Genomic DNA, 15,295 nt, shown 5'->3' on the forward strand with positions numbered 1-15,295 from the left:
ATTATTTGTATGGAAAGGATTGTTTGAATAATTGTCTAATTTTAAGCAGTGTAAGCATGGTAGGAAGCTTTACAGATTTAATTCTGTTCATCAAAGGCTATGCCCATTCTATTACCATCTACTTCCACACTGAGATCACAATGTCTATTGTTCTGGTCCAGTGCCTCAACTTTTGTTGGTTTTAATGTGCCCTTAAATTTGAACTAAGAGATGACCTCATTTCAGTTGATTACTTAAAGCATGTAGACCCTGGGCCAGATGGGGGCAAGTTTTGTGTGAAAAAAATATACATTTAAAATTTTCATTTTATTATTTGGGGTGGGTGTGCATATGGCGCTGTGTGTGTGTGTGTGTGTGTGTGTGTGTGGTTGGTGTGTGTGTGTGTGTGTGTGGTGTGTAGGTCTGAGGACAGGTATTTGGAAGTTGCTCCTCTCCTTTTCGTGGTGGTTTGTGGTAATAGAGCTCAGGCCTGTGGTTTTCTAGCAAGTGTTTTTACCCAAAGTCATCCTGCCAGTCCAGAGGTCTGATTTGATTTAGTCTCCTTAATGATTAATTAAAGTCTCCCATCTTTAACCTTATTTGTATTGAATTGTACCAACTGCAAATTTTAGTTCTTTTTTGTTGCGGGGCCTGCAGTGGTCCTCTTATTTTATTTATGTGTTGGTCATTCATGCCTCTGTCAATAATTAGCAATAAACCACCTACGCTAAGGATATGGAATTTAGAAGTATCAAAGTCCCTAAGTCCTTGCACCATGCAGGCAGAAATCAACATCTCCATTTTTACTAAACAGTTACATCAGCCATCTACTCTGTGAAGCAGAACACACTCCATGAAGAATGGAAGTTGTTTTTGCTCTGTGAAGTACAACACACCCTTTATGAGGAATGGAAGCCACAGGCTTAAATCTTAATAGGCTGATTCAGGAGGGATTGGGTGACTAATCCAAACTTGGTTGCTATTACATTCCCATTATTGACTCCAAAATAACTCTACTTCTTATGTACTGACTTATGTTCTCTTTAATTTTTAATACAACAGAAACTGAAATTCACCACCTAGCAGAAGAGAAATAAATGCAACCATTAAGACTGTCTGTGTACTGCTACCCACGGACACCTTAACCTCATTTATCTTTTTCAAGGGACCTCATTCTGTATTTCTAAGGGTATACCCTGAAACAGTGATCCAAGCGTCCCCCTACTTCACACATTAGCTGACTGGCTTGCCATCTTTATTTTGTAGATAGCTTGTTTTTCCTAAATTACATCCAGGGAATAAATGCTTATGAATAAAAGAAAGCTTATAGGAGCTGCAGAATGAATCCACCAGAGTTTGTTGTTAATATGATCCAAGCACAACCTAAATCTGTTAATCATGGGAGGCTTTTATTCTCAGAATTTTTCAGTATTAAGATTTATTTTGTATTTCAGTGGGAATTTATACATTTCATGAATGATAAATGTCTGGGCCAAGAACTCTTTGAAATGGGAACATGTTGAATGACTAGAGCGTGCTTTGTGGTTGTACAGGTTGAACTCCCCTAATTTGAAATACTAGGCATTGTTTTTAGAACCCAAACTTGCTAGCATTGTCTTGGTTCACGTGGAAGATCCCATACCTGTCCTCCTGATGTTTACAGTTAAAATGCTGGGGCTCTGAAGTATATTAAAAGTCTTCCTTCTGGTCACATGTATAAGGTGACTGGGGACAAGTGAACTTTATTTCTTTTGAATAATATATATGATTTTTAAGATATTTCATTGCATTTGTGAAAATACATCACAAATTGAAAAGAACGTCTCAGATTTGAAACACTTGTGATGTCAAGCAAGCCTGAATCAGGATGCTCAGTTGTGGTTGTTGAGCTCTCTAGCTGTGCTGTTAAGAAATCACCCTGTGACTTCATGACTCAAAGCATGGAAAATGTTAGTTCTCACAGTTTCCACGAAGCCAGTATTTAGGGGTTCCTATGTGGAGTCCTGTCTGTTTTCAGAGAGATGTTAGCCACAACAGTTGTTTGGCTGTGGGTATGTGTGCGTGTGTGGCTGTGTGTGTGTGTGTGTGTATGCTTGGCTGCATTCGTGTGTGTGTGTGTGTGTGTGTGTGTGCCCCTGCGCATTTTTGCTTGCGTGCGTGTGTGAATGTGTGGTTGTGTGCGTGTATTCATGTGTGCGTGCGTGTGAGTGTGGATGCACCCATGCATATGTGCGTGTGTGCATGCGTGGCTGTGTGCATGTATGTGAGAATGTGATATTGTTGCAAGGCTCATGTCCATGGCTGGCTGCTGATGGGGACCAAGCTTTCTCTCCACATGAAACTATCCTCAGTGAGAGTCCTTAGAACATGACAGGTAATATCCCTAGAGCTATTATTACAGGACAGTCCGGTTATCTTAATGTATCATAGAACCTATTACTGTAAGGCACAAACCACCCTCCATAGTGTTGTACTGGCCACGTAGACAATCACAATCCAAGATGTGAGAAGGTAATACAAAGCTGTGCTCCTCAGGTGTGGACACCACTGGCATCATCTTGGAGGTGTTTACTACACCTTAAAATTGAGACAAATAGCAAAGAATGTTCACAACTGGTATTGTCATAAAGTGAGTATAGTGAGTATGTCCTCACAACTGCCATCAGAGTCTCTCAGTGCCCCAGAACAGATGCTATCAGGCTTGTCTTAGTCCAATGACAAACACACACACACACACACACACACGAACACAAAAAAACACACAACCAGAAACACACACATACACACAAAGATACGCATAGAGACAAAACACATACAAATATAAACAAAACAACACACAAAAAAGACACAAACATAAGGATACACTAAGACACACAAAATACATATGCAGACACACATACAAAGACATATACACAAAGACACACATACACACACACATACCCAGAGACAGATTTAGACATACACAGAGAAAAAGACAACCAACCATGAACAATGATTCACACAAGGACAAACCCACACATACAAAGACTCACCTAGAGATAAACACATGCAAAGACACACAAAGACAAACACACAAACATATATAAACAAAGACAATGACATACATACTGAGACAAAGACAAACATACACACACATATACACACACAAAGACACACACAGACACATAACACACCTACACAGAAACAAAGACACAACATATACATACACAAAGAATGACTGACACACATACACAGCGAAAAAGACCCACACAGACACACAGAACATACACACAAAATACACAGTCAGACAAAGACACACATACAGACAGACACAAAGTATACACAGAGACAAAAACACACACACAGGAACAAACATACACAGAGACAGACACATACACACAGATGGAGAAGACACACACAAAGACAAACACAGAGACAGATACAAAACACACATACAGAGACAAAGACACACTACACACACATGCAAAGAGACAAAGACACACATACAAAGACAAACACCGATAAAGACATACACCAAAGACACATACAAAGACAGATATTAATGTAAAGATTCACAAAGACACACAAAATACAAAGACAGACACACAAACACACACATACACACAGAGAGAGACAGACAGACACACAGAGAAAAAGACAACCAACCAAGGACAAACACACCCACACAGACAAAGATAAACACATTCAAACACATATACACCAAAGGCCCACACAATGCATTGAGATGAAGATGTACATACTGAGACAGACACAAAGACATACATACATACACAAAGGCACAAAAACATACAGATAAGGACACACAGACAAAGGCAAGCACACACAAGATATATACATAAACAAAGACACAACACAGAGATAAGACACATACACAGAGACAAACACAAAGACACATAGAATAAAGATACCACAAAGGTATGCGACACACACACAACACACACAGAGACGAAGACACACACAGGTACAGACAAAAACACACAAAGAGACAGACATACACACAGACAGACAGACAAAGACATACAGAAAGAGAATGACAAACACACAAAGATGAAATGCCACAGACACACAGAAGATGCTCATTTTAACCCCACTCGCAAAGATGCACACAACAATGACACATACAAAGACAACACAGTCAAAGACACACATGATAAAGACACACAAACACACCTCAAACCAATATGTAAAAAGAATGCACACTTGTTTAGTGAATGTTATTAGGAGCATTTCAAATTTTGTTACTTAACGATTTAGTTTTATAAGTCTGTGTTTCACTGTAAGTAAATTGATACAACTAAGCAAATACTGATACATAAATATTTAAATGACCAAGGAAATAGAAAATATAGCTGTGTGTGGATTCCTTATGAAATTGCAGAATTTATGTACTATTGTGAACACAATATCAACACAATACTAAATCTGATTGATGGCCCTTCACCCAGCTGTGAGAAACTGATGGCTTTGTTCTTCATCATTAAGGATATAGTGGATGGTGAATTCTTGCTTGTTTATTGGATTGTAGTTAACATACCAGAAAGTTCAGTAAATGGAAACAAGCATTGCTCTAATGAGCACAGGATTGCTAAGCTTCAGGCAGGATAACCATCGCTGTGACATTGATGTTCTCTGTGGAAAGAGGAAGCCATGGGTTTTATGTTAACAATGCCATGCTTGTTATTGTGGGGATTTACTGTCTGTTGTTGTTTTTTGTTGTTGTTTGTTTTTTGTTGTTGTATGTGGAGGAAGAATCAGATTCTTTTGATTGTTTCTTTATTAGGATTTATTACTTCAAGCTGGGTGGTAGTGGTTCACACCTTTAATCTTGGGAGGCAGAGACAGGTGGATAGCCATGAATTCAAGCCAGCCTGCTTTACAAATCAATTTCCAGAACAGCCAGAGGGGCTACATACATTGTCAATTTGGATTATAATTTGAAATTAGATTATGTGTTTTTACATGTATGAATAAAAAAGAGGAGAAATTGGGAAATTATTACAAAGGAATATATTATTACCTCTATCCAACAGTAGAGTCTCTTGGCATTTTTCAGGGGTACACAGTCATTTCTATGTAATTACTTTTGTATTATGTTGGTAAATGGTCTTGGATAGTTCCTTTAGAGAAATGACATCTATTCATTGCTATAAAAAGTAGTTAAATGTGCACATAATTGCCAGATGAACACAGACACATTATAGGAATGCCAATCCAGCTGGGCGGTGGTGGCGCCCGCCTGTAATCCCAGCACTTGGGAGGCAGAGGCAGGTGGATCTTTGTAAGTTCGAGGCTGGCCTGGACTACAGAGCGAGTTCCAGGACAGCTAAGGCACTTAGAAACCCTGTCTCGAACTCCCCTTCCCCCCAAACCTTCATTTTTTTTTTGTTGATTTTCTTAATAAAAATAAAATCACTCAGCCTGCCATTATTGAGGGCAGTGGCTATAGCTAGAAGAAAGTATTTTTTTATAGCTCAAGGTTTTTACATTGTAGATTTCAATGTATTGAAAATTAAGGAATTATTTTAGTTTTCAATTTATATTTTGAAAAGTCACCATAGACCTAATCAGGAATACATATTATCACATGATAATTCTGACAAATGCTTTCTTTCCCCCCTCCGGGCCAGAGATTTTATCATGTTCTAACCATGATGACCACCTCTGCCCTTCCAAATAAAAGAGCACGAAGCCCCAGGTAAGCAAACTTCCATGTCAATCTACTGGAGTTGTGTGGGCTTCCTCTACAGGAGCCAGCTACACAATCTCAAAAAAGCAAATAGGACCTGGAATTAAGGAGTTACAATCATGGGACTGCAATTGCAATGTCTTAGTAACAAAAACTTCATGTTTAATTTAGTTAAACTCAGCTAAGGGTCATTCCTCCAGAGATGTTCAACATTCTACATGTTTAACTACACTATAAGGCAGCAGCCACGCTTGTTCCATAGAGCCCTTCACTAGCAGAAGCCCAGTGGAGGATAGCACATGCCAATTATGTAGGTTTCCACCAACTTTAAGGGACAGACAGATACCTCTCATGAGACAGGGCTTGGCAAGTCTAGTTTACCAGTTAATCCACATTTTTCAACTAGAGGCCTTTAGATCAACAACACAGGCCATTTTCTCTACAGGAAGGGTACTGATCAGAGATCCAAGAATAAACACACCAACCCAAATAGTATTGTTGATGAGTAGGTAGCCATGCCTGTATCCACGATACCTGTTGGTAGACAGACATGTGTGAATCTACACCTCCGGTAAAGCCATGGTGTAATTCTCAGGTCCATTACTCAGTGAGAGGTAAGCATTATTTTCTGTAGGAATTATCTTTGAGCATGAAGTTGGAAAACTTCATTCAACTTGCCCCTGGGACTTTGTGATTCAGGGTTATGAAGCATGCTGTTTCAAGTAATATAAGTGGAGGTAGAAACATAAAAAAGACAAGATACATAGGAAGAAAACCACCGATTTGTAAACAGGTAGTGTAATAAACCAAGGAACGCTAATGCTTTTGCTTGCAGAAAAGCAAGACCACTTGTTAACTTTCGTCATGCGCATATAGGGAGCTGTCCTTGCTCGGTGTTTGCTGTTTAGTAAGAAAGGGGCTAACAATTTGTGAGAGACCCCTGGTTAATGATGTTTCTAATTACTTTAGCAGTCAGGTGGGGTAGTGAGTGGACTTACATGTTTAAAACCCCAAGTTCAATATTAGAGGTAAATTTTATTATTACGTAGATCTGCTTGACCCATTACATCCTACATCTATTCTAATTTGTCTTTTCCCTCCTGTGGTGAATGTAGGGCACAGACTTAAGTCATTGTCCTGAGAAAGGACCTTAGATGAGAATTAAGGTGAGACCATTAGTTCATGCAGTCTTTTGTTTTTAGATGCTAGCTCATTGGTCTCACAATAAATGAATAAATGACCGTCACACTTAAATCAGGTAACACACCCCATGTTGGACCAATTGAGAGCATGCAGCGATTCCAGGACCTTTAGAGGTACACTTGGTATTATGATCAAGCTCAGCATACCCAGGAGTAGCTCTTTGTGATGGCCCAATACATGAGTGTTTCAGAGGTGGAACATAGTAGCTTCATTATGTTTCATGGAGCCACTTTTGACATATGGATGAATTAAATAAAAGAGCACCACTCAAAAACTAGAAATGGATTTGATCCAAAGCAGCGATGTTGAACAATCCCCAGTGCACCTTGGAGTACTCTTGTGCAAGTAGTGTGATGTGAATATCTCAATGAGAAAAGAGCCCCAACCCAATGATCTCGTTTGGGGGACTCTGCTTTGTTAATTATCAGCCCGACAGTTAATAAGTGAAGCAAACACCCAGCATGGGCCAATGATGAGGAGCATGGGGTTTCTGACTGAGGACAGTGATTGAACCCTTATGAAATCTGAGGACTATTGCAAAGTGGTGTCTGCAGCCTGTAGAGACGAGTCCCCAAAACCTGATCTTTGTGGATTCGTGGCACAACCCACATTGCTGTAATAAGATTTACCATGAATAAAGGAAAAAAAAAATAAGAAAAATAAGGCTGGCCATGGTGGCACATGCCTGCAACCCTAACACCTAGGGCGTTGAAGCTGTGCAAACAAAACAAAATAAACAAATGATGAAAAAAAAAATTAGGGCAGACGGGGTTGCTATATATGTAAAGGCATTTGTGACTGTGCTGAGCGTCTGAAATCCATCACTGAAACACTCATGGAGAACAAACTCCTACATGTTTTCCTCTGGCCTCTACACATATTCCCACTCACACACACTTTAAATAAACTAATTAATATAAAAATATCAGTTTAGGCGACTAGTTGTTTAGAGGTCTTGTGATTGAATTATTGAAAAAGGGAGCAGTTCGCGGGGAAATTCCCCGGTTCTAGGAAAAGAACATGTGTTTTTGTAGTTAGGGACCAAAGGGGGGAACACTAAGACATAGCAATGATAAGACGACACACACAACCATTAATAAAACTGAGGCATTTTTTCTTACCAAACTAAGTCAAATCCATTTCTATAATTTGAGCAGTGACATAAGGCTAATCAAGTATGGACAGATGCATATCTATCACAGTACAATTAAGAAGGGACATTCCTAAATTTGTATCTCAACCAGTATTTTCTTTTTTTAACTCAGCAATTATGTACCAGTGGAAAACATTCCACCATTGAGCTCTTTATACCATCCACTTCTAAAATCCACAAGAAGTCATCTTGTTAGTGTTCCCATGTTGGTTTGATGGTTGTAAGCTTTCAAATTCTGCTAAAAAAAATTATCTCTTGAGAAATTAAACACATCAGTCAGTGAGTGAAGTAAACAGGGGCTGGGGAGATAGTTAAGTTAGTCAGGTACTTGGAATCATGAAGAACTGATTTCTATCCCTAGGGCTCATGGAAATTAAAAAAGGGTTTGTGTGATGTACGCGAATCCCAGTGCTACATATAACACATAAGCACACAGTTATCCTGGAAAATTAAGCGTGGCCCATCACAGAGATTATACCATATGGTAAATCTCTCATCTTCAATTCTGCATTATGTCCACCTAGAAGGACAACTTTGCTCTTATGTATGTTGGTAACAAACACACCAGATGGTCCTAATAATTAGAATTATTTTTCTTTTTTTTTAAACTGCTGGGTTCAGTGGTGTTCATTACATTATTTAAAATATAAACCTATGCAGGTTCATAAATATAGAGTGCAGCTCTCGCTTCTAAACTCCATAAGGTCATAAATATAAAGGATTGCTTCCTTCCCAAGTGTTCCAACCGGAACGCAAACCAACATTTATGGCTAATTGATCACCTCCAACTGTGGTTCCTCCTCAGAATCTAAATGACACTAATTCATTTGAATGTTTGCCTTTTCTCCTCAGAGTGAGCTTGGCTGACATGTCTTCCCAATTGCCTTCTGGAGAAGATCTTGCCTGTTTACCTCTGCGTAAGGAAGGAAGACACAAATGTAAGCGAATGGTTCCTGAGGGACAGGCTCTATCTGGACATGATTGACACCGTGATGGGAATGATTTGGGAGTTTATAATCAGGATGAATCCACTTCAGAACAGCCAAATTCCTCAGATTAAAAAAATGGGATTGCATTTTTAACCCTTCCCAGAGTATTTGAATGTGATCAGGATCCCAGCGGACCCAGATACATCTTCATTGTATTTCATTCATGGTCCCTTCCCTGAGAGGAAATTATAATGAAGCAGAGACTCTTCTTATCAGATGGTAGATCATTGAACCACGAGACAAAGCTCCAGGAATGACAGAGATTACTACTGTGCACTGAATTGGATTCATTCAGATTTACTGTGGCGAGGCTCACAGCAGAAAGGACAGACTGTAGCTCTGTGTGGTCTGTGTCAAGATGAGTTTCTTTCCTTGAGGATCTTTCCTCCCTTAATTCATGGATATCGATGATATTATTAGTGAGTCAATGAATAAGTCAAGAATAATAGGAGCGAAGTATAGAATATATACTAGGTCTGGATTGATGATGAGTATGAGTGGGTATCTGAATCCAATGTTTTGATTAAACCTGGTCTGCGGCTGAGTGGTCCTCTGTGATTATGGGAAACGTTCTTTTGGGCTTTCATTGTTCGTGTCTGTTAAGTTATTATTGTGTCAATCAATACATTAGTAGAAGACAAACAGGGTTCTGCGCCATCCATTTATGAAAGCGGCTAATGAGGCAAAGATTGCTGTTCCTTTTACAAGCGGAGTAGCTGACCCCTCTGTTGTTGTCTGGCGTTAGTGCAGCAAGTCCTGAGGTATAGACGGAGGTCCTCTTTAGAATAAGGTTATTGAATAAATGTATTGGGAAATGCAGAGATTCGATGAGAGTGGAGCCTATTGGTGCTTGCTAATGGAATATGAATTAATTCATCCCATTCTTCAAAAATTTCTGTGGGCTTGTTTGATAGGCACATCAACAGACACATGGACAGACGGGTTAACTTAGGCAGGTATTAATAATCAATATCTTCTGGTTTTGAGTGACAGAGTCAGCGATATTTCATTTTTTTAAATTTGTATTTAAAATGGACAGAGTTAGTGCCTAGAAATATCAGTCTTGGGATGTGAACATTGACAAAACCCGCCTTAAAGTAGAGTAGTCATCACATCTACTTCTAATTCTATTGAAATGTATACATTCCATTCAATTGGCAGCTCGCCTTCTTCTCACAGTCTGATCGTTGTCCCATGGTGAAGATCTACGTCTACTTCTGGAGGTAAGGAGTGATGATGGGAACATGAGGGGCCTTCTGCTCTATCTTTCCTCAAGGGTGGCCATGGAAGGAAGTACCCCCAATAAGCCCAAGGTAGGAAGTGAAAGGGACCAGTGAGTGGGAAGTGGGATGAACACACCTTGGCTAGAAAACTAGCACTGTAGATAGTGCACATCTGTTCTCCTGCACAGCTGGCTCAGGCATTTTTAGTCTGGCAGACTGATTGTGTAGAGAATGCCCCTTATTGGTGCCACGCTGTGTGCTGTCATTGCGGCATGCCTTTTTCCAATAAGAAAAATTTAGTAGCTGTGGCTCAGGCCCCAGTCCTGGATCAGGACTGAGCTTGTGTACACTTGGTGTGGACTGAGTTTACGGGGAATAATGTAGCTGTGTCGCAGGTGTTATTTGGGGGAAAGGTCTAAGTGCTTGCAGAGGAGGAGTACCCCTGAGTAGAGACCAGGGATGGAATCAAAACTTTGATTAACGCAAAGGCATCATTGTCCATTCTTAGTATAGTGAATCCTGTGAGGTGTGTGTGTGTGTGTGTGATAGCAGGGGTCATTGTCCATTCTTAGAATACTGAATCCTGTAAGATGTGTGTGTGTGTGTGTGTGTGTGTGTGTGTGTGTGTGTGTGTGTGTATGTCTGTGTGACAGCAGGGTAATCATAAGTGTAGGGCCAACTTGAGTGACACATGGTGTCTGACTCTCCTCTCACTAAAAACAAAACCGAACAAAACACCTAGAATGTTTTATGCTGAAAAAGAAATCCAGATTTCATTTCATTTTTTTTTTACTGTATCAATCATTTAATTTTTTTCTGAATTGTACATTTTAGGGGAGTATTTCAGTGGAACAAGGATTATGCTGCTGTTTCTGGTGGAACCTATAGAGAGATTCAAACAATTTTTGATCGACCTTGTTTCTAAGTGATGAATTGAACTTTGTTCAGTTTATCACTTATAATGAATAGTTAGATATTTGTAAAGGTGGCATATTCTTTGGTCAATTGAGAAATATGGGAATTGACTTCATGAATATTTTAGTACCAATCTCATGTCTAAATCTAAATGGCTCATTATTTGGAAACTTGGTATTTGACATGACATCATGAAGACTAGCAGACTGGATTACTCTCTGAGATGGAGAGTTTTGCTGTTGCCACTGTGATTAAGAAACTTTATGAATACATAATAATCAAGGAGTCCTGTCAATCAGGGCTGGTTTCTCTGGAGTGCTCATTGAATTATTTAAGTTTGCCCATATCCAGACCAATTATACAAATGTAGTGTGAAGCGACTGCTATGTATCCAGTAGGCACAGATTACTCACTACCCACTTTATTTCTGCAGTGCAGGTCACTTAAAAGTTACCTACTCACAGAATATAATGCTGCATGTCCTACATGGCTGCCACCATACACACAAGTATTTGAAGCGAAGTATCCACAGCAGTGGCCACATTTCCAGTATTTTCCAGACACATAATGTTATTGGAGGCTGAGTTGGAGATGCAGTTCGTCTCAGGTTTGGATTGCTTAGCAAGGCTGTTTTAGACTCCTCCTCATGCTGAAGGGAGGCACTCAGGAAGAAGATTGCTCTGAGGCACCCATGCCTCAATTAAGGCCCCTTCAAAAGGTCAGGAAAGAGTTAAGCTAAGAAAAAAGAGCCTACCAGGAGGCTTATTGTCCTAGGCTATTTTGTTTAAATTCATGAATATTTATTTTATTGCTGCCTGTGAGGCCATGAATGGGTCAATAAACAAAACTGTGTCTGAAAGAAAAAGAAAGAGGTCAAAGATTACTTAGGGATCAATGAGGTCTACCCTGGGATGTCTGAATGGAGGACTTTGATTAAGCCCTGAAACCCTGAGGTCCATTGTGAAAAATCCCATTCATTATCCTTTAAGGATATGCGCTTAATCCAGCAATCAAAAATAACAGGAATTTTAGTCTTAGGTTTCTGTGCTCTAAAGTAATGTGTAAATCAACCAAAAACCCTGTAAATGAACACAAACAAAATGTGTCATTTCTCTACCAAACAAGTGAGTAGTTAATGCAATGAGAATCATTACTAATGTATTTATGAAACACTGCATTCTAGTAATGTATTGATTAAGGATGATGCTGTAGGGCAAGGGACATCTGGATGAATGTTTGTGTTTTTTCTTTGTTTGTTTTTGGTTTTCTATTTTTTATTTAGGAAGGAAAAAAATAGTTATTTAATTTGATTAATCACTAAATAAAATCCCAGTTGAAGAGGGTATCTGCATGAGTCTGAGCTCACAACATGTCCAGATGAAAAATTGTGATTTCTGTACTACTGTCCACTGTATTTCAATCCCAAATGGCAATTTAATTAAAAAAATTAGAAAAATATTAAAACTTTCCATTACTGAACATAGGATACTTTCCACTATCATAGATTATATTAATATTTTTATTTCCACTATCATAAATATGGATCAAAGACATTATGAAGCAAGTGAAGGCCACTGAGGACCTTCTGTTGTGAAACAGGCAGACAGTTTTTCCAGTCTTTTCTCACTGTTTTTACATTGGTCACTGTAGGTAAAAACACAACATTACTATAGGGTGACTGTTCTGTTCCTTGAACATGTATAGATAAAGAATGCCATATGCATGCAGATAGTCCCATGGATAATTACATTTGCTGAAACACAGTCATGTCCTTCTCCTTTCTGCATAGGTTCACGTAGAAGAATTTGCTCTCCTCTGAAAAGCAGGGAATGTGTACCAGAACAAACTCACAGACCAGAATGGCTTCTTAGGATTTTGCAGGTTGTAAAAGGTAATGAGTGACTCAGTGCCTTTGACAGAGAGCTCATTTATTATACAGGAAGCTCAAGGTTAGTCCCTATCAACTTTCTTGAGTAGAGCTGACCATAAATTTCTATGTCTAGACTGAACTTCCATAACTATCAATTCATTTAATATTTCTGCCCTTGCTCTGGTCTATACTTCTCAGAATAGTCACACAAACACCTGTGATGCTCAGGCAAATAAGAAGGGCAAGGGCTAGATCATAGGTTCCATTCTCATTCTTCATCCTGGGTATAGACAAAAATCATTGCATGCTAAAATTATCCAGACACAAAAACTTAACTGAGTGAAACCGCATAGCTATTACAACAGATTCACAAACACCCACTTAATTTTCAACATCCACAGATATTCCCTCAGAAGCAATGGCTTTGTTCGGCTTTAAACCCTGGGCCATGCCCACAGACACTTCTCTCATCCCTGGTGTCACAGAAGACAAAACTTGTGTGAGTAGGATTCAAAATTGTCGTCTTCTTTTCCACAAAGGGATGCTCTATATTACTGTAGAAGGAGTATACAATATATCGATGTAAGGCAGTTGGTTATCATCAAAAAACAAAACAGAGTCATATTACTACAGAAGAGAAAACACGCAAATATTACTAGAGCAGAGATAGGCTAGTATGGACCGATGATGACCATGCTCGGCGGCGTTATTAGTCATGGATTGACGATGACTACAATACTTGTCTGAGGTTCACAGCATAACACATCTCATGTCACCCCTCATAGCCGGGGACAATAGCTAATGGATAACAATTAATGGATTAGGCCCCACTGAGGGTCCACTCGTCAATTTAAGTCTTCTTACTTGATTCTTCTTGACACCACCATCACAACATGAAGCCTAAATAACAAGTAGTGAAAGGGAGCACGTGGAAGCGATTTGAAAAATATCAATCTTTTTCTTATCTTCCCTGCTTTGTACTCCCTGGATGGATGCGGACTGACACATTGTTTCCTGGCTGGGAGGTCCGTGTTTCCCTACCCCATGTGTGCGGGTCAAGAGAACTGATGTAAGTGGAGTGAAAGTCCCTGATTTGCTTTGCTGGCCTTGATAAGACACTCCCGTCTTGGTAAAGGCATGCATAAGCTCCTGTTAGGTCCACTATGACTGTGAGGTCAATTTAACAAGGCCATGAACACACTACTGAGGGCTTCAAAAATTAAAAGGCGAGACAGAGAGTCAGGGTGCCACAAAATCTGTTCAGGACTTCAAAACCTCAGGGTTTTGTGATGAAAAGTTGCATAACTATAACAAGTGACACGAATAACACAGAAAGTGAAAGAGAAAGAAAAAGGTGGTGTTGGATCAGTGATGACCACTGACAATGTATGATCCAGGGATCATGAGTACAGGTCTGGGAGTCTGAGGTTCACACCAGAAGATGTGTAGTATAGATTTTTGATAGAGTTGTTGGGTGTGGTTAGAATATGATATCATAATATATAATAGTTATGCCATTGTTTTCTTACATTATTACAATTAGAATCAATAGAATACTCATATAAGTATATAGTATATAAAGTCAGAAAGCCTTTAGTAATAAATGTGCAATGTTACTATCCATTATCATAGGATTTTGTGTGCTGCTTAAAATGGTGTCTAAACTGTTTTTAGTGTTAGATCCATGCCTCCATTGTAATTTCTCAAGGAATGAATTATAGTTTAATACACTTAAGTTAAAAAAATGAGTAAGAAACCACACAAGTGCCATGGTATAGAACATGATTGTTTATAATCCTTTCTTCTTTTCATTTTTGTGGATGTTCCCAAGTTGAAGTTCCATTTCCATGTGCATCATGAGGTCCAAGTCTAGCCTAGGGTCTTGGGAACATGGGAAACCATGTAAGTTCATGTTCTTGTGTTACTTTGACTACTTATCCTTATTGTTAAATGAGGTACTAATTACTAGCAATAACACATCTGGTTAATTACTAACAAAAGTCTTTGACACACTTGATTTATCTCTTTAAGATGAAATTAAGATGAGACACTGAATTGCTAAGGAATCACTACAAACATACACAAGAATATAATTTGATAACACATTGTCTCTGACCATCTCTCTCTATATATATCATTTTTTACTACTGATCCTACTATGTCTATTGTCTGTCATCTATGAAATATAATCTGACATCAATTTTGCCCTTTTTCAGAGGAGTCACAGCTAAAATGTCCCTATCATAATTATATGAAAGGCTTATTGTTAGCTCAGTT

At 39.0% G+C, this 15,295-nt stretch overlaps 1 non-coding gene across 1 annotated transcript; it reads left to right on the forward strand.

The window, feature by feature from the left end:
* Positions 1 to 14,379: 14,379 nt before the first annotated feature.
* LOC127231218 (small nucleolar RNA SNORD113/SNORD114 family) lies at positions 14,380 to 14,451 on the forward strand. Its single transcript, XR_007835265.1, has one exon. It is a non-coding gene; the product is annotated as a small nucleolar RNA SNORD113/SNORD114 family (small nucleolar RNA).
* Positions 14,452 to 15,295: the final 844 nt, after the last annotated feature.

This window comes from Phodopus roborovskii, unplaced genomic scaffold, assembly GCF_943737965.1.
Source record: "Phodopus roborovskii unplaced genomic scaffold, PHOROB, whole genome shotgun sequence".
NCBI classification, from domain to species: domain Eukaryota; kingdom Metazoa; phylum Chordata; class Mammalia; order Rodentia; family Cricetidae; genus Phodopus; species Phodopus roborovskii.